The following is a 26,187-nucleotide window of genomic DNA, read 5'->3' as shown; positions in this document are numbered from 1 at the left end:
GCCCAAACAGATAAATATATACCACACTCTCCGACACCAGAGTTCCAAGTAGATTTCCTCGATGGTGTGGACAGTTTTGCCTGTGGTGTCCTGGGCTGTGTCCACTACCTTTTGCAGGGCTTTCCACAGAGGTATAGGTGCTCCCCATCCCCCATACCAAACCGTGATGCAGCATATTTTCCACCACACATCAGGCTGTGCTTAATTTTACGCTCCAGTCACCACCCCCAGCTAGTCACAGCTGAGTATATAATATGGAAATGTGAGTCCAGTGAGATAAGTAAAGGTTAAATACCAAGGTTCGTGTGCCATGGCCAAGCAAGCTGGGATGTGGCAGCGAGGTCCTTGGGTCGTAGGTTTTATATCGGAGTGACCCAACTGCGCTGGGTGGGCATGACGTCCTGTTTTGCGGAAACTGCCAAAATGTTTGGCCTGGAAGTCAGCCTGAAGAAAACTGAGGTCCTCCATCAGCCAACTCCCCACCATGAACACCAGCCCCCCCACATCTCCATCGGGCACACTGAACTCAAAACGGTCAACCAGTTTACCTACCTCGGCTGCACCATTTCATCTGATGCAAGAATCGACAAAGGGTTAGACAACAGACTCGCCAAGGCAAATAGTGCCTTTGGAAGACTACACAAAAGAGTCTGGAAAAACAACCTCCTGAAGAAACACACAAAGATCAGCGTGTACAGAGCCGTTGTCATACCCACGCTCCTGTTTGGCTCCGAATCATGGGTCCTCTACCGGCATCACCTACGGCTCCTAGAACGCTTCCATCAGCGCTGTCTCTGCCCCATCCTCAACATTCATTGGAATGACTTCATCACCAACATCGAAGTACTCAACCTGGCAGAGTCCACAAGCATCGAATCCATGCTGCTGAAGACCCAACTGCACTGGGTGGGTCACGCCTCCAGAATGGAGGACCATCGCCTTCCCAAGATCGTGTTATATGGCGAGCTCTCCACTGGCCACCGAGACAGAGGTGTACCAAAGAAGAGGTACAAGGACTGCTTAAAGAAATCTCTTAGTGCCTGCCACATTGACCACTGCCTTTGGGCTGATATCACCTCCAACCATGCATCTTGGTGCCTCACAGTTCGGCGGGCAGCAACCTCCTTTGAAGAAGACCGCAGAGCCCACCTCACTGACAAAAGACAAAGGAGGAAAAACCCAACACCCAACCCCAACCAACCAATTTTCCCTTGCAACCGCGCCTGCCTGTCCCGCATTGGACTGGTCAGTCACCAACGAGCCTGCAGCAGACATGGACATACCCCTCCATAAATCTTCGTCCGCGAAGCCAAGCCAAAGAAGAAAGAAATACCAAGGAAGACCTAACTTTGCAAATTGGGATTAAAACGGCAAACCATCTATGTGTGTGTCACAACCATTTTATTTGTCAGTGCCCTCCTCTGCACAAGTGAGGGCAAGGAGGAAATCGCTGGTCCTTGGTTTTCCTGTTTTAGCCACTGTTTTAATGGAATGCATTAATTTTCTGATTTGCTTACCAGTGAGCAGAAAAAACTGCAGAAGAAGTGAAAAAGGCTATTTTCCAATGTAAGGTCATTGATGACTAATAGATTAAAAATAGAAGCTGCAATGATAGGAATATTACCAGTATCACACCTGCAGTCTTCAAAACAACAACGTGATGTTCCCGCAATTGCAGAGAACAATGGTGGCCCTCGAAGGCAGTGGAGTAATCACTACTAAATCCTTAATCTATGTGGGTGACATTAACTCAAATACTTGCCCTTGCCCTAAAATAGCAAAATGACTTTAGACTGAAGTAATGCTTTTGAAGATTTGTGCCACATTCTAATTTCAAGCTTCTACAAAGAAATGATTTGCCTTTTGTAATGCGCGTCGAAAGAACCAAAGACTTGTTGATCCAAACCAAGGCTTTTATTCACTAAAAGACTGGAGCATATCACAAGTAGGTCGACCAGTCCAGAATGACCTGGTCTGACTAGGAGCAATCCTTTAAGACCTGCCAGTAGGTGTGGCTACACTCTCAGCCAATCACATCGGTGATAGAATCTGTACTATCACACCTTTGCTTCAACCCTCGCGAAGACATTTGCTCTCAACCACCTACCTTTTAACATAATTACAATGACTTCTGTCACGGCATTATGGAAATGATCATCGGTTATCCATTGTGCTCTCACAAGGGGCTGGATCACAGCTTACTCACTCAGATGGTTTGTCGTGAACGGTCAAAGCTTCTGCCCCTTTGCTGGACCCTTCATCGAGCCCTGCGACCGGGGTGCTGCCGTGGCGAGGAAAGGTTTCAAGTTCAAGTTTATTATCGTCTGATTGCACGTATAGAACCGGATGAAACAGCATATCTCCAGACCATGGCGCACATAGGAAAAGCCACACAATGCACAGTTCATAGAGATCACATAAATAATCAAAATAAATATTTCAGATGATTGTCAAGGTTACAGGTCAGTTCATTGGTCTCACAGCCTGTGGGGAGAAGCTATTTCCCAGTCCTGATTTTCTGTACCCCCTTTATGATGGTCATGGGTTGATGAGATACTGTTCGCTGGATGAGAAAGATCTTCTATAATTGCTTGAGCCCTATTTAGACAGTGCTCTCAGTTAATGTCACCTATAGAGAAAAGGGAGACCCCAGTGTCACTCTTAGCTGTTTTAATGATCCTCTGTCTCAAGTCCAAGTCTGATGCTTTGCAGCTACCAGACCACACAATGCTGCATATTTGACCTGCACTATTATCCCATGGAGGGCTCGGGTCACAAGCCCTGTGGGAAAATTTAGCCAAGAGCTTGAGTCATTTTACTTTATCTTACTCAAGGAGCAAAATTGCTTTCCTCAGACTGTCAATGCTTCAAAATGTTCTTTTGTTTTGAATATTTTATTTATATCAACACATATATAACAAACAACAAAGACCGCATTATTATAAACCTTAATTAAACACTTGTTGATTTATTTAAAGAAAAGGAGAAAAAAGAAAAAAAGAGAAAAAAAAACCCTGACTGAACCCTCCGTTCCAACCCCCACTAAAAAAACCCTAAATTACTATAAAACATAATGAACATAATTATATATTGAATTGAACTGCCTCAGAAAACACTTAAAGATCCCAAAAGCATTTCACAAGGGAACATTATTTATTTTTAAGGGAAAACTTCTCCAGTCCAGAGGATTCAAAGGAATTATTTATCATTTAAAAGCCCAATGTTTGAGCACAATGGCTCCAAATCTGTAAAAAATACAGAATATTTACCTCTCAAATTATATGCAATTTTCTCTAATTGAATACAACTTTGAATCTCTGCTTGCCATTTTCCTAATGTTAATGAAACATCTGATTTCCAAGTGAGAGCGATACATTTCCTTGCTAATTTAACAAATTTCAAATGAAAATCTGATAAATGTAGTTAAGGGGTTATATTTTCAAACTTTATCATCAAAAATAACACAGGGTTCAATGGAAAAGCCACACCTGTAACCTGTTGTAAAAATTTACTAATAGAAATCCAAAAGGTTTTGACTTTTGAACAAGACCATGTGGAATGAATAAAAGTTCTGATATCTTCACCACATCTAAAACATTGATCCAATGTGTTCAATTTCTATCTCTTCAATTTCTGAGATGTAATATATAACTGATGTAAAAAATTATAATGAAGTAATCTATATCTTACATTAATTGTATTAGACATAACCTCTTTACATAAATTTTGCCAAATGTGCAATTGATATTGATATATTTAAATCTTGTTCCCATCTTTCTCTTGGCTTAAGTAAACCTAATTTAGGTGCTTTTTCTTGTAACATCATATATGTTATTGAAATAAACTTTTTGACCATTCCATCAACAAATAACTGTTCTAAATCTGTAGGATCTTTTGATACCATATCTGGTCCTAATTTCTCTCATAAATAGCTGTTACGAGCCCAGATGGCCCCAAACCCAGCAGCAATAGATATACACCAAGACAAATGGTTACTTAAACAAAAGATGCTTTTAATTATCTTTAAACATGAAAACAGAATCATGCTTTATCACTATTGGCTTAAGTAACCTAACTTAACCCCCTTCTAATTCTAAGCAAACATGTATGTAATGCGTGTGTAAGTTCAGAAAAGTTTATCTAGAACCTTAAATTAAAAAATCCCATTTTAGTCTATCAAAAGTTTTTTCTGCATCCAATATAAATGCAACAATTAAATCCTTCTTCTTTTGTGTTAAATGAATTATACTTTATATCCTTACTATATTTTCAGAAGTTTGTCTATTTTTAACAAAACCTGTTTGGTCTATATTTATTAATTCCAGTAGATAATCATTCATTCTATTTGCTAATACCTTTGCCGCAATTTTATAATCAGCATTTAAAAATTAAATAGATCTATATGAAGCTGATTTTAATGGAACTCTATCTTTTTTAGGAATAAATTTTCTGGAAAATGTGTAACCTGAAAGCTTGTTCTATTACCTGCATAAATAAAGGAATTATTAAATCTTTAAATTCTTTATAAAATTCCACTGGGAATCCATCTTCTTCAGGAGATTTATTATTGTGCAAACAATTAAGTGGTTCATAAACTTCTTGCTCAGTAAAGGGTCTGTCTTGGGTAAACTTATACCTCTCATTTTGTTCATTTTAGATTGGTCACAGTGTTTTAGCTACCGAAAGAAAATAGACACACACACCGAGAGCAGTTCAGTTTATACAAATGTTTATTACTAATTCAAAAGCTGATTTCACACTACAATATGCAAGCCCTTCCCAACTATACTTATCAACGCTTGGACTGGTCCCAACTGCCGAAGCGAGGCAACAACTGCACACTTGTAGTAGGTTGTCAGGGCGCTGGTAGCAGCTTCTCCACCTCCCCCGACCGGGACGTTGCTCGGACTCTGGCTGTTCTTCCTTCTTGACAAGGGGTGTTCCCACCCCTCGGAGAGTCTAAACTTCAGCAGCAGGACCACAGACTTTTATACCCCAAAAACAATTAATCATGCACCCACTCCCTCTAACATTTGTCAGTCAAAATCAAAGCTGAGCATACTATTCTACAATTTAGAAGATTAATTATTATGGAGCAGGATGCTATGATATCCTGGTTTATCTCGTAGATACAAGGACTCATTAAAACTTCTTGAGCAAGACAGGTTGTGACCAATACGTCAATTTCAGAGTGTCGTATTTGACAACTGCTTTCCCTGGGCCTCATGGTGGAATTCCATTTCAAAGTGTATCTTTTTTTTTAACTTTTTTATTTTTCACACCATAAATCACAATAGCCATGATATACACTTTTTCTTTTCCACACATTTACAGTGACTTTTTCTCCCTCCCCCCTCCCTCCTACCAAGCCACCCCCCCACCCCCCCCTCTCATCCATTTTAGGTATACAATCTAGGTTGCATTAATTCAGTTAGACAATGTTGTCATTCAACAAAAATACACCAGAAATTCTACTGAGTCCATTCTTTTCTTTTCTTCTCCTTCCATCAACTTAGGTAATGTTTGTTCCCGGTAGGTTTTCGCTATTGTATTTAATGTAAGGCTCCCATACTTGTTCGAATATTTCAATATTATTTCTTAAACTATATGTTATTTTTTCTAATGGAATACATTTATTCATTTCTATATACCATTGTTGTATTTTCAAATTATCTTCCAATTTCCAGGTTGACATAATACATTTTTTTGCTACGGCTAGGGCTATCTTGACAAATCTTTTTTGTGCATCTTCCAAGTCAATTCCAAATTCTTTATTTTTTATGTTACTTAGGAGAAAGATCTCTGGATTCTTTGGTATATTGTTTTCTGTTATTTTATTTAATATCTGATTGAGATCATCCCAAAATTTTTCTACTCTCTCACATGTCCAGATTGCATGAATTGTTGTTCCCCTTTCTTTTTTACATCGAAAACATCTATCAGATACTGTTGGGTCCCATTTATTTAACTTTTGCGGTGTAATGTATAGTCTGTGTAACCAATTATATTGTATCATACGCAGCCTCGTATTTATTGTATTTCTCATCGTTCCAGAGCATAACTTCTCCCATGTTTCCTTTTTTATCTTTATATTTAAATCTTGTTCCCATTTTTGTTTAGTTTTACCATTTGTTTCCTCATTCTCCTTTTCTTGCAGTTTAATATACATATTTTTTATAAATCTTTTGATTAACATTGTATCTGTAATCACATATTCAAGGTTACTTCCCTCTGGTAAACTCAAGTTGCTTCCTAATTTATCTTTCAAGTAGGATCTCAGTTGGTAATATGCCAGCGCTGTATCTCCAGTTATATTGTACTTATCTCTCATTTGTTCAAAGGATAAGAATCTACTTCCTGAAAAACAATTTTCTATTCTTTTAATCCCTTTCTTTTCCCATTTTCTAAAGGCAAGGTTGTCTATTGTAAAAGGGAGTAGCTTATTTTGCGTCAATATTAGTTTTGGTATTTGGTAATTTATTTTATTTCTTTCTACATGAATCTTCTTCCATATATTGAGGAGATGGTGTAATACTGGAGAAGTTCTATGTTGTACCAATTTTTCGTCCCATTTATATAATATGTGTTCAGGTATCTTTTCCCCTATTTTATCTAATTCTAGTCTCGTCCAGTCTGGTTTTTCCCTTGTTTGATAAAAATCTGATAGGTACCTTAATTGTGCAGCTCTATAATTGTAAGCCTCCTTGTTTATACCATTCTGTTAATTTATCTAGTGCTATCCTCGGTTTCCCCCCTCTCCATAAAAATCTCCTTATTATTTTCTATAACTCTTTGAAGAATTTTTCTGTCAGTTGTATTGACAATGCCTGAAATAAGTATAGTATCCTTGGAAAAATGTTCATTTTAATACAGTTTATCCTTCCTATCAGTGTTAGTGGTAGCTCTTTCCAATGCTCTAAATCGTCCTGTAATTTTTTTCATTAGTGGATTGTAATTGAGTTTATATAATTGGCCTAGATTTTTGTTTATTTGCACACCTAGGTATCTTATTGCCTGCGTTTGCCATCTGAATGGGGATTCCTCCTTAAATTTTGAGAAATCCGCGTTATTCATAGGCATTGCTTCACTTTTATTTACGTTTATCTTGTATCCCGACACTTCTCCATATTCCTTCAATTTCTTATATAGTTCTTTTATTGATAGTTCTGGTTCTGTTAAGTACACTATCACATCATCCGCAAACAGACTGATTTTATATTCCCTGTCTTTTATTTTTATTCCTTTTATATTATTATCTCTTCTTATCGATTCTGCTAGTGGTTCTATAGCTAGCGCAAACAATAATGGTGATAGTGGGCATCCCTGCCGCGTTGACCTGCTTAAGTTAAATTGCTTTGATACATGTCCATTTACTGTCACTTTCGCTAACGGTCCCTTATATAATGCTTTAATCCAATTAATATACTTCTCCGGTAAACTGAATTTTTGCAATACTTTGAACAAGTAATTCCATTCTACTCTGTCGAAGGCCTTCTCTGCGTCTAAAGCAACTGCTACTGCCGGTGCTTTATTTCCTTCTACTGCATGAATTAAGTTAATAAATTTACAAATATTGTCTGTTGTGCGTCTTTTTTTGATAAATCCAGTTTGGTCTAAATTTACCATTTTCGGTACCTGTTCTGCTAATCTGTTCGCTAATAGTTTAGCTATTATCTTATAATCTGTGTTTAGCAGAGATATTGGTCTATATGACGCTGGTGAGAGTGGATCTTTCCCTTGTTTTAGTATCACTGTAATTATTGCTGTTTTACATGAATCTGGTAAGTTTTGTGTCTCATCAATCTGGTTGATTACATCCAGGAGGGGCGGTATTATTAGGTCTTTAAATGTTTTGTAGAATTCTATTGGGAGTCCATCCTCTCCTGGTGTCTTATTATTTGGTAAATTTTTTATTATCTCTTGTATTTCTACTGTTCCAAATGGTTCTGTTAATTTATTTTGTTCCTCTATTTGTAGTTTTGGTAGTTCAATTTTAGTCAAAAATTCATCTATTTTCCCTTCTTTCCCTTCGTTTTCGGTTCGGTATAATTGTTCATAGAATTCTCTGAAGTTTTCCTTAATTTCTTTTGGATTATATGTAATTTGTTTGTCTTTTTTCCTTGTTGCCAATACCATTTTCTTAGTTTGCTCTGTCTTAAGCTGCCATGCTAAGATTTTGTGTGTTTTTTCACCTAGTTCATATTTCTGTTTTGTCTTCATTATATTCTTCTCCACCTTATATGTTTGTAATGTTTCATATTTTATTTTTTTATCCGCCAATTCTCTTCTTTTGGTTGTATCTTCCTTTATTGCTAATTTTTTTTCTATGTTTGTTATTTCCCTTTCCAACTGCTCTGTTTCCTGATTATAGTCCTTCTTCATCTTGGTTGCATAACTTATTATTTGCCCTCTAATGAATGCTTTCATTGCGTCCCATAGTATAAACTTATCTTCCACTGATTCCGTATTTACTTCAAAGTACATTTTTAATTGTTTTTCAATAAATTCTCTAAAATCCTGTCTTTTAAGTAGCATGGGGTTTAATCTCCATCTATACATTCTTGGAGGGATGTCCTCTAGCTCTATTGCCAATAACAGGGGTGAGTGGTCCGATAATAGTCTAGCTTTATATTCCGTTTTCCTAACTCTCCCTTGAATGTGGGCTGATAACAGGAATAGGTCTATCCTTGAGTATGTTTTATGTCTAGTCGAGTAGTGTGAGTATTCCTTTTCTTTTGGGTTTTGTTTCCTCCATATGTCCACAAGTTTCATTTCTTGCATTGATTTAATTATAAATTTGGTTACTTTGTTCTTCCTGTTAATTTTTTTCCCCGTTTTATCCATATTTGGATCCAAATTCAGATTGAAATCCCCTCCTATTAGTATGTTCCCTTGCGTATTAGCTACCTTCAAAAAGATATCTTGCATAAACTTTTGATCTTCTTCGTTAGGTGAATATATATTAAGTAGATTCCAAAGCTCTGTATATATCTGACATTTTATCATAACATATCTCCCTGCTGGATCTATTATTTCCTCTTCTATTTTAAATGGCACATTTTTGCTAATTAATATAGCCACTCCTCTTGCTTTTGAATTATACGATGCTGCTGTTACATGTCCTACCCAATCTCTCTTTAATTTCTTGTGCTCCAATTCAGTTAAGTGTGTTTCTTGGACAAATGCTATATCTATTTTTTCCTTTTTCAGTAAATTTAGTAGTTTCTTCCTTTTAATTTGGTTATGTATTCCATTAATATTTAGAGTCATATAGTTCAGCGTAGCTATTTTATATTTTGTTTATCTTCTCTTTCCATTTTTCCATCATTACCTTTCCTCGTTTTCCATTTCTGTTTTCTTATTTTCAACTCTTTACCAGACAACATTCCTACAACATCCAACATTTTCCTTATTCTCCTATTTCTATCTTCTTTATCCCCAATCTCCCCTTCCCCTCCTGAGTTGCCCTTTATCCCTTGTCGGACAACCACATCTCCCCTCTCCATTTGGATTTGCGAATCCACTCGCAAGCGTCAACTGATTTTGCAGTGACCGCTCTTTTCCCCCACCCAGCCCCCCCCAGAAAAGATTTCGCTTTTTATATGTCACAAAGGTCACTCTTTTAATTCCCTCCTTATTCTCTCTATTCCATTACCTTCCCTTATTAATTCTTGTCTATACTCTCTATGTTTTCCTCTAATTACAGATACTTTCACATATGCCCATTGTCTCTATTCACTCTTATACCTCTTTACCCGCATACATATCAATCGTGGTCATTTTTACCCTCCTTACCCGTCTTCATCCCTCAGTCTATTTTTGTCTTTACCCACATACATATCAATCGTGATAATTTTTGCTCTCATTACCCGTATTCATCCCTCAGTCTATTTTTGTAATTGTTCTGCAAATTTTCGTGCTTCTTCTGGATCCGAGAATAGTCTGTTTTGTTGTCCTGGAATAAATATTTTCAATACCGCAGGATGCTTCAGTGTAAATTTATATCCTTTCTTCCATAAAATCGCTTTTGCTGTATTGAACTCTTTTCTCTTCTTTAGGAGTTCAAAGCTTATATCTGGATAAATGAAGATTTTTTGCCCTTTATACTCCAGTGGTTTGTTGCCCTCTCTTACTTTTTCCATTGTCTTCTCCAGTACCTTTTCTCTTGTAGTATATCTTAGGAATTTTACTACAATAGATCTTGGTTTTTGTTGTGGTTGTGGTTTAGGGGCCAATGCTCTATGTGCCCTTTCTATTTCCATTTCTTGCTGTAGTTCTGGACATCCTAGGGCCTTAGGGATCCATTCTTTTATAAACTCCCTCATATTCTTGCCTTCTTCATCTTCCTTAAGGCCCACTATCTTTATGTTATTTCTTCTGTTATAATTTTCCATTATATCTATTTTTTGGGCTAGTAATTCTTGTGTCTCTTTAGTTTTTTTATTAGATTCCTCCAATTTCTTTTTTAAGTCTTCTACCTCCATTTCTGCTGCTACTGCCCGCTCTTCCATCTTGTCCATTTTTTTCCCCATTTCTGTTAAGGTCATATCCATTTTATTTATTTTCTTTTCTGTGTTGTTTATTCTTCTTCTTAAATCATTGAATTCCTGTGTTTGCCATTCTTTAAATGACTCCATGTATCCTCTAACAAGAGCAAGTATATCCTTTACCTTGCCTTTCCCTTTATCTATTTCACTGTATTCTTCCTCTTCTTCTTCCTCTAGGTTGGCCATCTGTTGTTTCTTTGCTGCCCTTTCCTCCTCTTCTTTCTTGTTTCCATTGTCTTCTGTGGTCTCTTCTTGCTGCAGGTGTTCTGCAGCTGTCGTTGCCGGCTGTGGAGATCGACTCCCCAGCTGGTCCCCCCTCCCGTCGGTGTGTTTTTTTTCATGCGCATCGCACATGCGCGAGGAGTCGCGCATGCGCGGTTGCGCACTTTTACTCGGCTCTGTGAGCCATTGTTGTAGTTCTTTTTCTACCGACCTGAGGTAGTGGGGTCTTCTCTCCACAGCGGGCCTCTTCGGACAGGTAAGGCCTTCACCTTTTTCCTCCGTTGTCTTCTCTTCCTCTCTTCTTTCCGTTGATTTTGATTTTTCTCCTTTTGTCTCCATCTTCTTTCCACCTTTATACTCACTTTTCTTTAACTTGTATTTCTGTGCCTTTGTATTTTCTCTTGTTTTTCCCGACTTTTCTGGAGAGGGCTGGAGTTCACCGTCCGGCCACTACTCCATCACGTGACTCCTCCTCAAAGTGTATCTTCAGATAAGTCCCCATGGCTGAGTTTAATTACATCTGCTAGTTCTGAAAGTAAGGTGACCTGCGTGTGGACCCAGTGTCGTCAGTTCCACATAAGCAAAAAGCATCTGAGTACATGGTTTTAATCCTCCATTACAGGGTCTATCCAAATCATCTTAATCTATCTCAGTTAATCTAAGGTAATGTTATTTGTGACAATTAATTATCTATAATAGTTTCATCCTGTAATGATTCTGAAGTATATAATTTTTCATAAAATTCCCTAAAAGTTTCATTAAATATCACTTTATTATTATTTTTATTTCATAGTATTGCATTAATCATTCTCGAAGTCTGTTCTGCCTTGAATCGCCAAGCTAAAACGTTAAAAGATCTTTCCCCTAATTCATAATATTTTTGTTTAGATCTAAGAATCATTTTCTCTGTTTTATAAATCAGAGAAAATTGTATTATATTGTAGCTTCTTATTAATTAAATGCCTATGTTTATCTTCTGATGGTAAGTTTTGAATATATTTTTCCAATACTGTTATTTTTCTAATTTATCTGTATTTTTCATATAATCCTTTTTAAATTTTGAAAACATAATCTTTCCTTATAAATAAGCTTTAAATGCATCAAAAATAATAAACATTCTCTATTGAATGTAAATTTGTATCTCAAATTTATTCAACATGTTGCGTTATAAATGCACAAAAATCTTCCCTTTTTAATAATGAAGAATTTAATCTCCATCTATATAGTGACTACTCTTTTTCTGTAAATTCCAATTCCGTCAACAATGGAGAATGATCAGATATTATTCCTGCTTTATAATCAATATTCAAAACTCGATTGATTTTGAGCTGAAAGAAGAAAAAAATCGATTCTAGAGTATGTATCAAATCTATTATAATAAAAAGAATAATCTCTTTCTCTGAGATGTTTCCTTCTCCATATATTGATTAAATTTAAACCCTTCATTAAATATAAACATAGCTGAAGCGGTGGAGGTGGATTGCATCATGGTCTTCCAGAGGGAACAGGATACATTACAGTAAGATTCAAAAAATTGCAAGGCTACAAAGAAGGGGCAAGAGATAATGGAACCAGTGAATCACTCTGGTAGAGAGTGGCATGGATATGATGGTCTGAATGGCCTCTTTCTATGTTGTAACCACTCAATGATCTAATGATTTGAGGCTCTCAGGATGAAAGATGCAATCAGTTTGGGGTAACACATCCATAGGCCGAATCCTCAATACAACCTGATAGCCTTTGGCAATATGCTGACAACACGAGTCTTCGTTATGCTTTCAAAGTCTGTGATAATCAAAGCCATTTCAAAACAGTTCAGTAGGTTTAAATAATTTAAAAATAAAGTTGATTTAGAATATTTCAGAACATCTTGGGGGAATGCCATGAGGATCAACACACAACCTTACAACCTCCTTGGAATTAGTTTAAAAAGTACCTATTTAGAAAAGTTTTTTTTAAAATTTCTTTCAGGTTAATATAAAACATCTAACTAAATATTGAAGATGTTACCTAAGAAGAAAAAAAATGCCTAAATTAACTCCTACTGAAAGGTCTGAAGAGAAGAAAAAAAACTGGGCCTACCTTAATTATGAAGCAGGTGTCTGAGGAATTCTCTGGATCTGCCGGCGAGAAACCGGGAGACAGACCTTCCTCTGGAGCCTTCTTTAAGTTAATTCAAGAAAATACCGGACTTGAAAATATCTTTAAAAAATTGAGATTTGGCAGGTTAAATTTAGCAGAAATCTGCTCAAATAATGTAAAATATCCATCAATGAACAGATCTTTAAAACTACGAATAGCCTCTCTGTACCATCTCTGAAAAATAGCATCAGATAAAGAAGACTGAAAAATGTGATTAGATACGATAGGGCTTGAAAGGCAGAAATTATAAAATGCAAAATGTTTTCTAATCTGTGCCCAAATTCTCATAGAATATTTAACAATTGGATTTTCTATTAACTTAGTTGAATATGGAAGTGAAGAGCCAAGAAATGCTAGATTAGAACTATTTTGGGGGGAATTCAGCTCCATTGATATCCATAATGGGTGGTCAGAATGATTATGAAAAAAGGACCAAAATGTAAAACTTTACATATTGACTGCCCAATAATAAAAATCTAATGTTAGGCAGAACCATTCCACCATCTCTCTTAGACCTCTGTAGAACAACTTTAAGGCAACGATGCTTGTCTTTCCACATATAAGATGATATGGTTGAGTTAAGTAAGTAAAAAAAAAACTTAGGAATAAAAATTGAAACAGTTTGAAAAAGATATAAACATTGAGGCAAAATATTCATTTTAATGGAATTTATATGGCCAACTAAAGTTGAAGACAAAGCGTAGCCAGGTCATTCTCCTTAAAAAGATGTTTATGATTCATTATTACCAAGGTAGATAAATTGATTTTTAACAATTTTAAAAAGAAAATCTTCAAACATTTCTGCAGGAAAATTCAATGGACTAAGTTCACTTTTATGCACATTCAATTTATATCTTGAAAATTGACTAAATCGTGAATGTAATGACATCATATGAGGGAGAGAGGCGACTGGATCCAAAATGAAAAGTAAAAGATCATCTGCACAGAGGGAGACCTTATGTTCAATCTCTTTCCTCTGTTTTATCAAGATGTCCTTGTCATCATGAAATGCAATTGCCAATGGTTCAATCACCAGATGAAATAATAAAGGGTTTAATGGGCATCCTTGATGAATGTAATGGAAGATTTAAACTGTGTTTTTTACTTTTACAACCTTTGCTTCTGCAAGGCTGAGAACCTGCTTGTTTTTTAGAATTAGTAGATACACCTAAATTCCACCATGAGGCCCAGGATGCAGTTGAATCAGAAGACATAATCTAATTTACACCATGAGGCCCAGGATGCATATGCATTAGTAGACACACACCTAAATTCCACCATGAGGCCCAGGATGCAGATGAATCAAAAGACATAATCTAATTTACACTATGGGGCGCAGGGATGCATATGAATTAGTAGACATTATCCAACTTCCATCATGAGGCCCCAGAGATGCAGTTGTCTTTTGTTAGTCGCAGACTGTCAGGAGACCTTGAAGATAATTAAATCATTTGTTCAAAGAGATAAGATCTGAAGTAAACAACTTTTGGGTAATATAAGCCATGGTCCCACTGCTGAAGTTTGAGACTCTCCAAGAGGTGGCAACATCTCTCAGCAAGAAGAAGAACAACTTCAAGATTCCAAACCAACGTCCCGGTCCCGGTCGAGGGAGGTGGAGAAGCTGCTACCGACGCCCCGACAACCTACTACAAGTGTGCAGTCATTGCCTCGCTTCGGCAGTTTGGACCAGTCCAGGCATTGATAAGTATAATAGGGAAGGGCTTGCATATTGTAGTGTGAATTCAGCAAGGCTGTGTTCTCGCACCAACCCTCTTTTCAATCTTCTTCAGCATGATGCTGAACCAAGCCATGAAAGACCCCAACAATGAAGACGCTGTTTACATCCGGTACCGCACGGATGGCAGTCTCTTCAATCTGAGGCGCCTGCAAGCTCACACCAAGACACAAGAGAAACTTGTCCGTGAACTACTCTTTGCAGATGATGCCGCTTTAGTTGCCCATTCAGAGCCAGCTCTTCAGCGCTTGACGTCCTGCTTTGCGGAAACTGCCAAAATGTTTGGCCTGGAAGTCAGCCTGAAGAAAACTGAGGTCCTCCATCAGCCAGCTCCCCACCATGACTACCAGCCCCCCCACATCTCCATCGGGCACACAAAACTCAAAACGGTCAACCAGTTTACCTATCTCGGCTGCACCATTTCATCAGATGCAAGGATCGACAATGAGATAGACAACAGACTCGCCAAGGCAAATAGCGCCTTTGGAAGACTACACAAAAGAGTCTGGAAAAACAACCAACTGAAAAACCTCACAAAGATAAGTGTATACAGAGCCGTTGTCATACCCACACTCCTGTTCGGCTCCGAATCATGGGTCCTCTACCGGCACCACCTACGGCTCCTAGAACGCTTCCACCAGCGTTGTCTCCGCTCCATCCTCAACATCCATTGGAGCGCTTACACCCCTAACGTCGAAGTACTCGAGATGGCAGAGGTCGACAGCATCGAGTCCACGCTGCTGAAGATCCAGCTGCGCTGGATGGGTCACGTCTCCAGAATGGAGGACCATCGCCTTCCCAAGATCGTGTTATATGGCGAGCTCTCCACTGGCCACCATGACAGAGGTGCACCAAAGAAAAGGTACAAGGACTGCCTAAAGAAATCTCTTGGTGCCTGCCACATTGACCACCGCCAGTGGGCTGATAACGCCTCAAACCGTGCATCTTGGCGCCTCACAGTTTGGCGGGCAGCAACCTCCTTTGAAGAAGACCGCAGAGCCCACCTCACTGACAAAAGGCAAAGGAGGAAAAACCCAACACCCAACCCCAACCAACCAATTTTCCCTTGCAACCGCTGCAATCGTGTCTGCCTGTCCCGCATCGGACTTGTCAGCCACAAACGAGCCTGCAGCTGACGTGGACTTTTTACCCCCTCCATAAATCTTCGTCCGCGAAGCCAAGCCAAAGAAAAAGAAAGCCTTGTATAAACTGAACTGCTCTCGGTGTGTGTGTCTATTTTCTTTCGGTAGCTCGAACACTGTGATCAATCTAAAACGAACAAAATGAGAGGTACAAGTTTACCCAAGACATATTGTGGATTGTAAGGCTGTGATGGATGTGAGTAAAGTAATTCAACCCATGTAATAAAATCGGAACAAAAGTTAAATTTTTCAAGAGTTGTAAACAGATATGTATAGAAGAGTATAGTTTGGAGTAAAATTTTTAAAATGTATCATTTATCTCCAAATGATCTGAAGTTATATCTCTATGAATCTTTTTAATGTGATGCTTAGTACCAAATCCCTTCAATTGTTTAGTCTAAAACTTACCAGATTTATTACCATGATAATTGCTTTTTAGATTTCAAAAGTTGACATTTGGCTGGATATATTGAGGGAAGATCAAATTTAGTTTTAAGTTCAATCTATTTTTTGTATATATCTGTTTTAGTTTGAGCATATTGTTGATCAGTTTAATTTGTTTAATTAACTCAGATCTTTCTTTATTAGTCTTCAATTTTTAAAATTAACAGTATACAAAATGATTTGCCCTTAAGAAAAATCTTCAAAATATCCCATACAACTAAACAAGAAGTCTCCAAAGAGAGATTAGTATCAAGAAAGAAAATTATATTTTCTTCTATAAATTTAACAGTCCTTATCTAATAATAGCACTGAATTAAAGCACCAGTGTCTTTTAATCTTGAGAAAAATTAGGAAATCTTCTAAACTCCAGTGAGTACAATCCCAATTTGTGCAATCTTTCCTCATACCTGGAATGGCAGGAATGACTTATAAGGAAAGATTGCGCAAATTGGGATTGTACTCGCTGGAGTTTAGAAGATTGAGAGGGGATCTCATAGAGACCTATAAAATTCTGGCAGGACTGGACAGAGTGGATGCAGATGGGATGTTTCCAATGATGGGAAAATCCAGAACCCGGGGCCATGGTTTGAGGATAATAGGCAAACCATTTAGGTCCGAGATGAGGAGGAATTTCTTGACCCAGAGGGTGGTGAATCTGTGGAATTCATTGCCACAGAGGGCAGTAGAGGCAGGTTCATTAAATGTATTTATGAGGGAATTAGATCTATTTCTTCAGTATAAGGGTATTAAAGGTTACGGAGAGAAGGTGGGGACGGGGTACTGAACTTTAAGATCAGCCATGATCTCGTTGAATGGCGGAGCAGGCTCGAAGGGCCGAATGACCTACTCCTGCTCCTATCTTCTACGTTTCTATGAAAAATCAATGACATTGTAACAGGGATATGATCAGATATTGCAATACTCTGGTAGTCACAAGAATTAGTTAATGGAATTAAATAATTATCAATTAAAAAAAAGTTATCAATATGTGAGTAAATGTGATGAACTTGGGGGAGAAAAAGAATACTTTCTATTAGTAGGATTTTAAAAATGGCAAACATCTGAAATACCATAATACGATAGAAATTAATGTACTGATGTGGCAGATTTGTTTAATGTAGCTGGGTTAGAGGACAAACATCTAGGATAGGGTCCAACCAGAAGTTGAAAAACCCTGCCTAGAATAAGCAAATATAAACTTAAATCTGGTAAGGAAGTAAAAAAACTTCAAGAAATCCTAGATCATCTACATTCAGAGAATAAATATTTTCAAAAACCACATTTTTATCATTTAATTTTCATGAAACAATAATAAAATGACCATTAGAATATGAAACCACACATTTTGATTAATAAGGATTGATACCCCTCTAGATTTAGCTTGAAAGGAAGAATGATATTGCTGCCCTTTCCATCATGACATCAGGTGCAGAACATCACTGCCATGTATATGTGTCTCCTGTAAAAAATATAATCACAGCTTTGTTGTTTTAAATGTGAAGTCTCTTTCCTTCATTTTACTGGATGATTTAGGCCTTTCACATTCCAAGTCAGGAACTTAATAAGATAAGCCATGATCACTCAGTTATAAAAAAGAAATACAAAAAGTAAAACTAATTTTAGAAATTACAATATGCATGAGCAGATCCGAGTTTGTGCAGCATGTACAATAATGTCTGGCCTGCAGATGGCCCTGTTAAACCAAAGAGTACAACTCAATAAGATGGAACCCAAAAAACCATAACAATAAAGCACTGTGGCAATACAAATAACCCTGTTCTTCTCCAGTCCCACCCCCCAAGGCTGACAAATAGACCAACTGCGTGTTCATTAATTCTAGAAACCCACCATCTTCCAATAAAGATTAGATGTTCCTGCTCTAAAGCAAAATAATAAACATTACCCCTGCAGCTGTTCATAACAAACCAAAGGAAACCATGCATAATCTAAATACAGTCCACATCAAAAAAAATTAGACTTCTTGTGGTTTTTTTAATGTGTTACAGGATATATATATAAAAAAATGATCCTGTTTTGATAGAATAATCTTAACTGTAAATACAATCAAAGTCAGTCAAATTATTTTCCTTCAACCAAATTAAATCAACTCACAATAACAATTCTTTCCCTGTGAAAGCCTTAAAAACAAATGAATGAACCTTTAACATATTAAAATTCAATCATCGGTTCAAAACAGCCATTCAACAGAAAAAAGGGGAGAATGTCATCAGAAGTTGAAGCAGGAAGGTTACAAATGTACTCCCCAGAGTCCTCCACTGAACCAAACCATTTCTTGCTACCATTGGGAAGAGAGATGCAAATACATGCTGGGAACAGCAGTGATAACTCCAATATAACTTCCCTGTAGATGGCCCGCTGCTTCATAACGTTAGGAGAGTCATCTCCCACGATTCTAAACTTTTTCCCTTGGTATTGCAGGCTACCTGTATGATTACAGATCAGCAATTCCTTCATTTGATTACAATGTGGTCATATAACCACCAAACATGGTTTTTTTTTGCCCTAATTTTGGCTAGGCAATAATGAATGATATGCTATGTTAAGCTCCAGTGGTGTCAGAAACATCTTGTCCCTAAACATCATTACTAACAAATCAGGAAAATTGAGTAAGCATATACCTTCAGCCAAGCCTGCAAGGTGCAGGTTTGCTGCCTACTTCAACTTTCCAAATCAATAATTCTCATCATTATTGTTTTCTAGATGGGCAGACCCAGCCATTCAAATTTTTAAAGTGGATTCTGCTAAGGTCAAATGCTCACCTGTTCTTTTGTAGAACAGCAGACCTGTACAAGTTAATTTTCCAGTGCCAAAAGACGTTTAAATCCTGCATTAATAAATTCTTTAATTTGTTCAAGTACATCGGAGAAACCCTCAGTAATCGGGGTTGCCTGTGGATGAGCCAGAGTTTCTTGTTTCTTTCCATTTTTTTCTGCCTTTACTGGTCTTTCTGGCTCTTGTATCCATTTCAAATGCAGAATATGCAATTCAACACCACTTTGTAAGTTTTTTAAAAAAGTAAACAGGGGTAAAGGTATGGAGCTGTGATAGAGACGACTGCTCCATATCGCACCCTTACCATAAGTCCTCATTCTTAATGAAACACTGGTGTGGCTGCAGCCACAGTCGTGACCAATTACTCTTCACTGTATGATGGTAATTGAAGAGGTTCCAGAGGAGATCTGGGTAGAGTCTACAGTTACAGGGATAAAATAGAGAGGTTAGCACTGTTTACTTTTAAGGTTTAGCATGACTTTTCTGTGTTTATACTATTGAACCATCTAACATTACAGCACAGAAAACGGGCTATTCAACGCTTGTGGTCTGTGCTGAACAATAAAACTAGCTAGTCCCACTGATCTGCTCTCATTCCATAGCCCTCCAGACCTCTCCTATCCATGTATTGATCCTATTTATTTTTAAAACTCAAGATTGAATCTGCATTCACTCCATCAGATGGCAGCTCATTCCACACTCCCACCACTCTGAGTGAAAAATTTTCCCTTAATGCTCCTCTTATACCTCTCCCCTTTCAGCCTAAAGCTATGACCTCTCATATTTATCTCCCTCAATCTAAGTGGAAACATCCTACTCACATCTACTCTCTTTGTACCCCTCATAATCTTATAAACCTCTATCAAGTCAAGATGAAGATCTTCCCTCCAAGGAATACAGTCCTAACCTGTTTAATCTTTCCCGGTAACTCAACTAAGACCTGACCACATCATAGTAAATCTTCTCTGCACATTTTCATTCTTATTGATATCTTTCCTGCTGCTGGGCGACCAGAACTGCATACAATATTCTAAGTATGGTCTCACCAATGACTTGAATAACTTCAACATAACATCTCAACTTCTCTACTCATTATGTGCTTGTGTTGATAAAAGCCAGGATTGTGTATCCCTTATTAACCACTTTCTCCACCTGCCCTACATCCATAACCCGTGGCCCCTCTAACCCATGAGCCCGCGCTTCCCAAATACACCCATGTGACTAATTAATCAACCAACCCTGTAAGTCTTTGGAATGTGGATGGAAACTAGAACACCCGGAGGAAGTCCATGCAGACACGGGAAGAACATACAAACTCCTTTCAGAGAGGGCTGGATTCGAGCCCAAGTCACTGTTGCGGAAATACTCTCACCCCAATTACATATTTCTCGTGGCATAAGCCATTCAGCCCATTGAGTCAATGCTAGCTCTCAGAACAGTCCCATCCTGTCACACATCTCTCTGACTTTCCCACTAGCCATGTCTCTCAGGGTAATTTACAGCAGTCAAATAAGCTAAAAAGCAGTACGCCTTTGGCATGCAGGAAGTGATAGAGCAGACGGGGGAATAGTCTACACAGACAGCAGCTGAGTGGCTGAGAATGAATCCTGAGGGGCTGCAGTTGAGGTATCCCATCTCCTATCAGAGAGCTATGCTCCGTAGCCCACTGCCCTCTCACCTATCACTTCTTACATTCTTTGTCTTCTACCTACCCCCCTGTTAGCCTGTGCTTCTCCCTCTTCCCCTTCCCCTCCCTCCCCATGCCTTTACATCCCCAAAGAAGGCCCCAGGCCTGAAATGTTGATTATCCTTTACTTGCTCTGGATGCTACGTTACCTGCTGATTTTCTCCAGTGTGCAGTAAGTCCTTGGGTTAAGAATGCCCAACTTACGGACAATTCATACTTACGAACGGACTATGTGCAGTTTCAGCGGTTCATTGGCTCGTGGAAGGAGAACGCCGTCTACTATTTTAAGTCCGTTCACATTGCCGTTAACACTCTCAAATTGACTCCAGTATTTTTATATGCATAGAAAGGTAAAAATCTATACTATATACTAAGACAAACATTTAACTAACTGACGCTAAATAAGAACTGTATGTACCTGTTCTGACTTGCATAAAAATTCAACTGAAAGACAGAAGTAAGAACGGATCTCGTTCGTAACCTAGGGACAGCCTGAACTGCTCTAGACTCCAGCATATGCAGATTTTCTCGATTACTTCCAGCCATCCTGTTTCTGTGGTTTGACACATCCACACCTGCCTCCTGAAGAATGCTTCTGATCTGACAGACAGGCATTTTGGGATTTTTCCTCATTATGATGAGAATTCTTCTGTCATCAGTAGTGGAGGTTTTGCCTTGGATTACTAGTCCCTTTGCGATTACTGAGCTCACCAATACCCTCTTCTTAATGATGAGCCAAATTCTTACTGTTTTATTCTTGTTTTTCAGCCTCATAATGGCCTCTTTGACTTTCACTGGTACAACTCTGGTCATTGTGTTGAAAAATGGCAACTACAGACTCCAAAGGTGATCAAAAGATTAGAAGGAAGCCTAGCTCTCCTAGTACCCTGAGTACTCACAAACACCTGTGAAGCCAAATGTCCCAAACATTATGGCGCCCTGAAATGGAGGAACTATGCATAAAGAGTGCTGTAATTTCCACATGATCAAACCAAAATGTAAACTAATAACCTTGAATAAAATCTGGAACGTGCACTTTAATCACATGAATTGTTTGATTACATATTTAAAACTGTGGAGCAGAGGGCAAATAAAGAACAAAATGTGTCTGTCCCAGACATTATGGAGGGCATTGTATTTATCTGTCTCTGGTACCAAATTGTGATGGTATAGCGGGCCGAGTGTCCTCATAACGTAGCGAGCCGAATCACCGTGTAACGCCACGGACCTGATCGCCGTTGGTGTGACTGGCCAAATAGCCACGCAAGGCCGCGGGCCAAATCACAACGCGCAGGGCAGCTGGGACTTACCCATAAGTTGGCTCGGGACTCCGTCGTCTCAACTTAAAGCCCCGCTCTCTTCACTTGTGTTGTGGGGACGTGGTGATGCCATTTCCACTCCCGGGTGTCCGGGCCGGAAGTGACTTAAAAAGAGGGGCAAGTTTGAGTAAATGTTCTTCCTGACTAACTACTGTGCCTGGTGGATTGATTTAGTGACGCTGTGGCAGCAGATGCTACAATAGTTCTTTCTCCGGATTGCTCCAGTATGGATATCAGATAGAGCTGCTGCCTCCCAGCTCCAGCAACCCAGGTTCAATCCTGAGCTCAGTCTCTGCCTGAGGGGAGTTTGCATGTTCTCCCTGTGTCGGCATGGGTTTCCTCTGGGTTCTCTTGTTTCCTTTTGCATTCCAACGGTGTGCTTATTGCTGGGGTAGTCAGTCACCGAGGCGTGAAGGTGGATTTGTAGAATCTGGAGGAGTTGATATAAATCCAGGGAGAATAATATGCGATGAGTGTAGCTGGGTGCTTAAAGGTTGCCAGGGGCTTGATGGGCCGAATGGCCTTTTTGGTGCTGTACTAACTCTGGCAGATGTCAGTCATGTCATTAATTAAATCCAGAATAGTCTAGTGCTGTGGCAAGTCAGGTGATGCGGCTACCTGCAACTCCAATGCCTCGGCTTCACTCCTGACCCTCCCCCCCTGTGCTATTGGTGTGGAGTTTGCCTGTTCTCTCTCAGACTCCCAAAGTCCCACTAGTCATTAGATGAGTTAGCTACTGTAAATTACCTTAAGTGGAATCCGCTGATGGGAGATTAAGAGTGGGGGGGGGGGGGGGGGGTGTGGCAGTGTTGATGTGCATGTGTGAGAGGGTAATTTATAGGGAAGGGGAATAACAGGATTTCTATGAGAGCCAGAATGAACTCATCTGTCCAAAAGGCTTCCTCCTCCATCATAAGGAAAGAAGAGCACATGTAAAGCCTCCTGTCAATAATGGTATTCTTTCTTTGGCTTGGCTTCGCGGACGAAGATTTATGGAGGGGGTAAAAAGTCCACGTCAGCTGCAGGCTCGTTTGTGGCTGACCAGTCCGATGCGGGACAGGCAGACACGATTGCAGCGGTTGCAAGGGAAAATTGGTTGGTTGGGGTTGGGTGTTGGGTTTTTCCTCCTTTGCCTTTTGTCAGTGAGGTGGGCTCTGCGGTCTTCTTCAAAGGAGGCTGCTGCCCGCCAAACTGTGAGGCGCCAAGATGCACGGTTTGAGGCGTTATCAGCCCACTGGCGGTGGTCAATGTGGCAGGCACCAAGAGATTTCTTTAGGCAGTCCTTGTACCTTTTCTTTGGTGCACCTCTGTCACGGTGGCCAGTGGAGAGCTCGCCATATAATACGATCTTGGGAAGGCGATGGTCCTCCATTCTGGAGACGTGACCCATCCAGCGCAGCTGGATCTTCAGCAGCGTGGACTCGATGCTGTCGACCTCTGCCATCTCGAGTACCTCGACGTTAGGGGTGTGAGCGCTCCAATGGATGTTGAGGATGGAGCGGAGACAACGCTGGTGGAAGCGTTCTAGGAGCCGTAGGTGGTGCCGGTAGAGGACCCATGATTCGGAGCCGAACAGGAGTGTGGGTATGACAACGGCTCTGTATAAACACACAGTAAATACTGGAGGAACTCATCCGGTCTCGCAGCATTCATGGGAGGTAAAGCCTTGTTTTGGGCCTGAGACCCGTCAGTGATGGTAAGTCGGATGTGCTGAAAATTTGGAACTCTAAGATCCTCCTGGTGATCCTCCATCATTATCTTGGCCTAAATTGGTGTCGAGCCCACCAATCCTAACCTCTTCAAGTAAAATGCTGGGATTGCTTGCAATGCCAACACGTAAATGTAAGAAATGTTGGCCAGAATTTTCCAAAGGTCAAAACTTATTATCCATACAAGTAAAGCTCAAAGGCACCCAGGAAATAAAAGGTCTCCACAAGGAGGGACATACGCATTCACTCCTCTATCGCGTTATTCTAAAGGTTAATTTGCAACCAATGGTGTATGAAGATTCCAGATTTATTCAGATTTATTGTCAGAGTTTGTGGAGGTTTTGTAAGGCATCAGAAACCCTGGTAAATTTCTACAGATGTATGGTGGAAAGCATGCAGACTGACTGCATTTTAATCTGGTATGGGGTCACCAATACCCCTGAGCGTAAAGTCCTGCAAAAGATTGTGGACACAGCCCAGAACATCATAGGCTAAACCCTCCCCACCATCAAGAACATCTACAGGGAATGCTGCAGTTGAAGAGCAGCGCCAATCATCAAGGATCCACATCACCCAGCACATGCTCTGTTCTCACTGCTGCCATTAGCAAAGAGGTAAAAGCCTCTTTTCCACTGGCACCTTGTCTCAGGAATTAACTGGGAAGGGGTCCAGTGGAAAAAGAAAACAGTCAGCACGCTAGCATCAAATGATATCATTTCACGTCAGGGATTAACCACGTCAACCCCTACTCATAGCCCTGGCATCAGCTGATGCCAGCGTGCTGACAAAACCATGGCTGAAAATCACCCATTTCCAGTTGAAGGTAGAACATTCCGATCCCCAGGGATGAGTTGTGGCCCAGTTAAGGGTGGCCCAGTGGAAATGACACAAAAGGCTTCCTATCCCAGGACACTGCACAGCCAATTCACTGGGATGCCAGTGGAAAAGGGACAATAGGTGTCACAAGACCAGGTTCAGGAACAGCTGTTCCCCCTTCACCATCAGACTCCTCAACAACAAACTCAATCAACAACTAATTTAAAGACCTTTATTTTTGTACTTTATTTTTTCTCTCTCTGTATTGCAGTTTGTTTACTTTTCTTTATTTGTTTACATGTGTACGTTGAGTACAGTTCTTTTTTGCACAACCAAAAAGAATCTCAGGGATGTCTGTGATGTCATGTATTTACTCTGACAATAAATCAGAAATCATATTAAACGGCAGGCAGGCTCGATGGGCCAGGTGCCCAACTCCTGCTCCTGTTTCTTAAGTGGATTGTTTCTTTTTTACATCGAAAACATCTATCAGATATTGTCGCGTCCCATTTATTTAACTTTTGAGGTGTAATGTATAGCCTGTGTATCCAGTTATATTGTATCATACGTAACCTCGTATTTATTGTATTTCTCATCGTTCCAGAACATAACTTCTCCCATGTTTCCTTTTTTATCTTTATATTTAAATCTTGTTCCCATTTTTGTTTAGTTTTACCATTTGTTTCCTCATTCTCCTTTTCTTGCAGTTTAATATACATATTTGTTATAAATCTTTTGATTATCATTGTATCTATAATCACATATTCAAAGTTACTTCCCTCTGGCAAACTCAGACTGCTTCCTAATTTGTCCTTCAAGTAGGATCTCAATTGGTAATATGCCAGCGGTGTATCTTGAGTTATATTGTATTTATCTTTCATTTGTTCAAAGGATAAGAATCTATTTCCTGAAAAACAATTTTCTATTCTTTTAATCCCTTTTTTCTCCCATTCTCTAAAGGAAAGGTTATCTATTGTAAAAGGGAGTAACTTGTTTTGCGTCAATATTAGTTTTGGTAATTGATAATTTGTTTTATTTCTTTCTACATGAATCTTCTTCCAAATATTGAGTAGATGATGTAATACTGGAGAACTTCTATGTTGTACCAATTTTTCATCCCATTTATATAATATGTGTTCAGGTATCTTTTCCCCTATTTTATCTAATTCTAATCTGGTCCAATCTGGCTTTTCCCTTGTTTGATAAAAATCTGATAGGTATCTTAATTGTGCGGCTCTATAATAATTTTTAAAGTTTGGCAGTTTTAAGCCTCCTTGTTTATACTATTCTGTTAATTTATCTAGTGCTATCCTCGGTTTCCCCCCTTTCCATAAACATTTCCTTATTATTTTCTTTAACTCCTTGAAGAATTTCTCTGTCAGTTGTATTGGCAATGCCTGAAATAGGTATAGTATCCTTGGAAAAATGTTCATTTTAATACAGTTTATCCTTCCTATTAGTGTTAGTGGTAAATCTTTCCAATGCTCTAAATCGTCCTGTAATTTTTTCAAAAGTGGATAATAATTGAGTTTATATAGTTGGCCGAGATTTTTATTTATTTGTACACCTAGGTATCTTATTGCTTGCATTTGCCATCTAAATGGTGATTCCTTCTTAAATTTTGAGAAATC

General features: G+C 39.0%; 1 long non-coding RNA gene across 1 annotated transcript in view; it reads left to right on the top strand.

Annotated features, from left to right (window-relative positions):
* The window catches only part of LOC138763994 (uncharacterized), a 29,751-nt gene extending 7,998 nt beyond the window's left edge, over window positions 1-21,753 (top strand). Inside the window, exon 2 of the long non-coding RNA XR_011357938.1 lies at window positions 21,481-21,753. This is a non-coding gene — a long non-coding RNA (uncharacterized lncRNA). The remainder of the gene's footprint in view (window positions 1-21,480) is intronic.
* Window positions 21,754-26,187: the final 4,434 nt, after the last annotated feature.

Source organism: Narcine bancroftii, chromosome 5, assembly GCF_036971445.1.
Source record: "Narcine bancroftii isolate sNarBan1 chromosome 5, sNarBan1.hap1, whole genome shotgun sequence".
In the NCBI taxonomy this organism is placed as follows: domain Eukaryota; kingdom Metazoa; phylum Chordata; class Chondrichthyes; order Torpediniformes; family Narcinidae; genus Narcine; species Narcine bancroftii.
The sequence above is the reverse complement of the archived record's forward strand: the minus strand, read 5'-3'. Positions and strand labels throughout refer to the sequence as shown.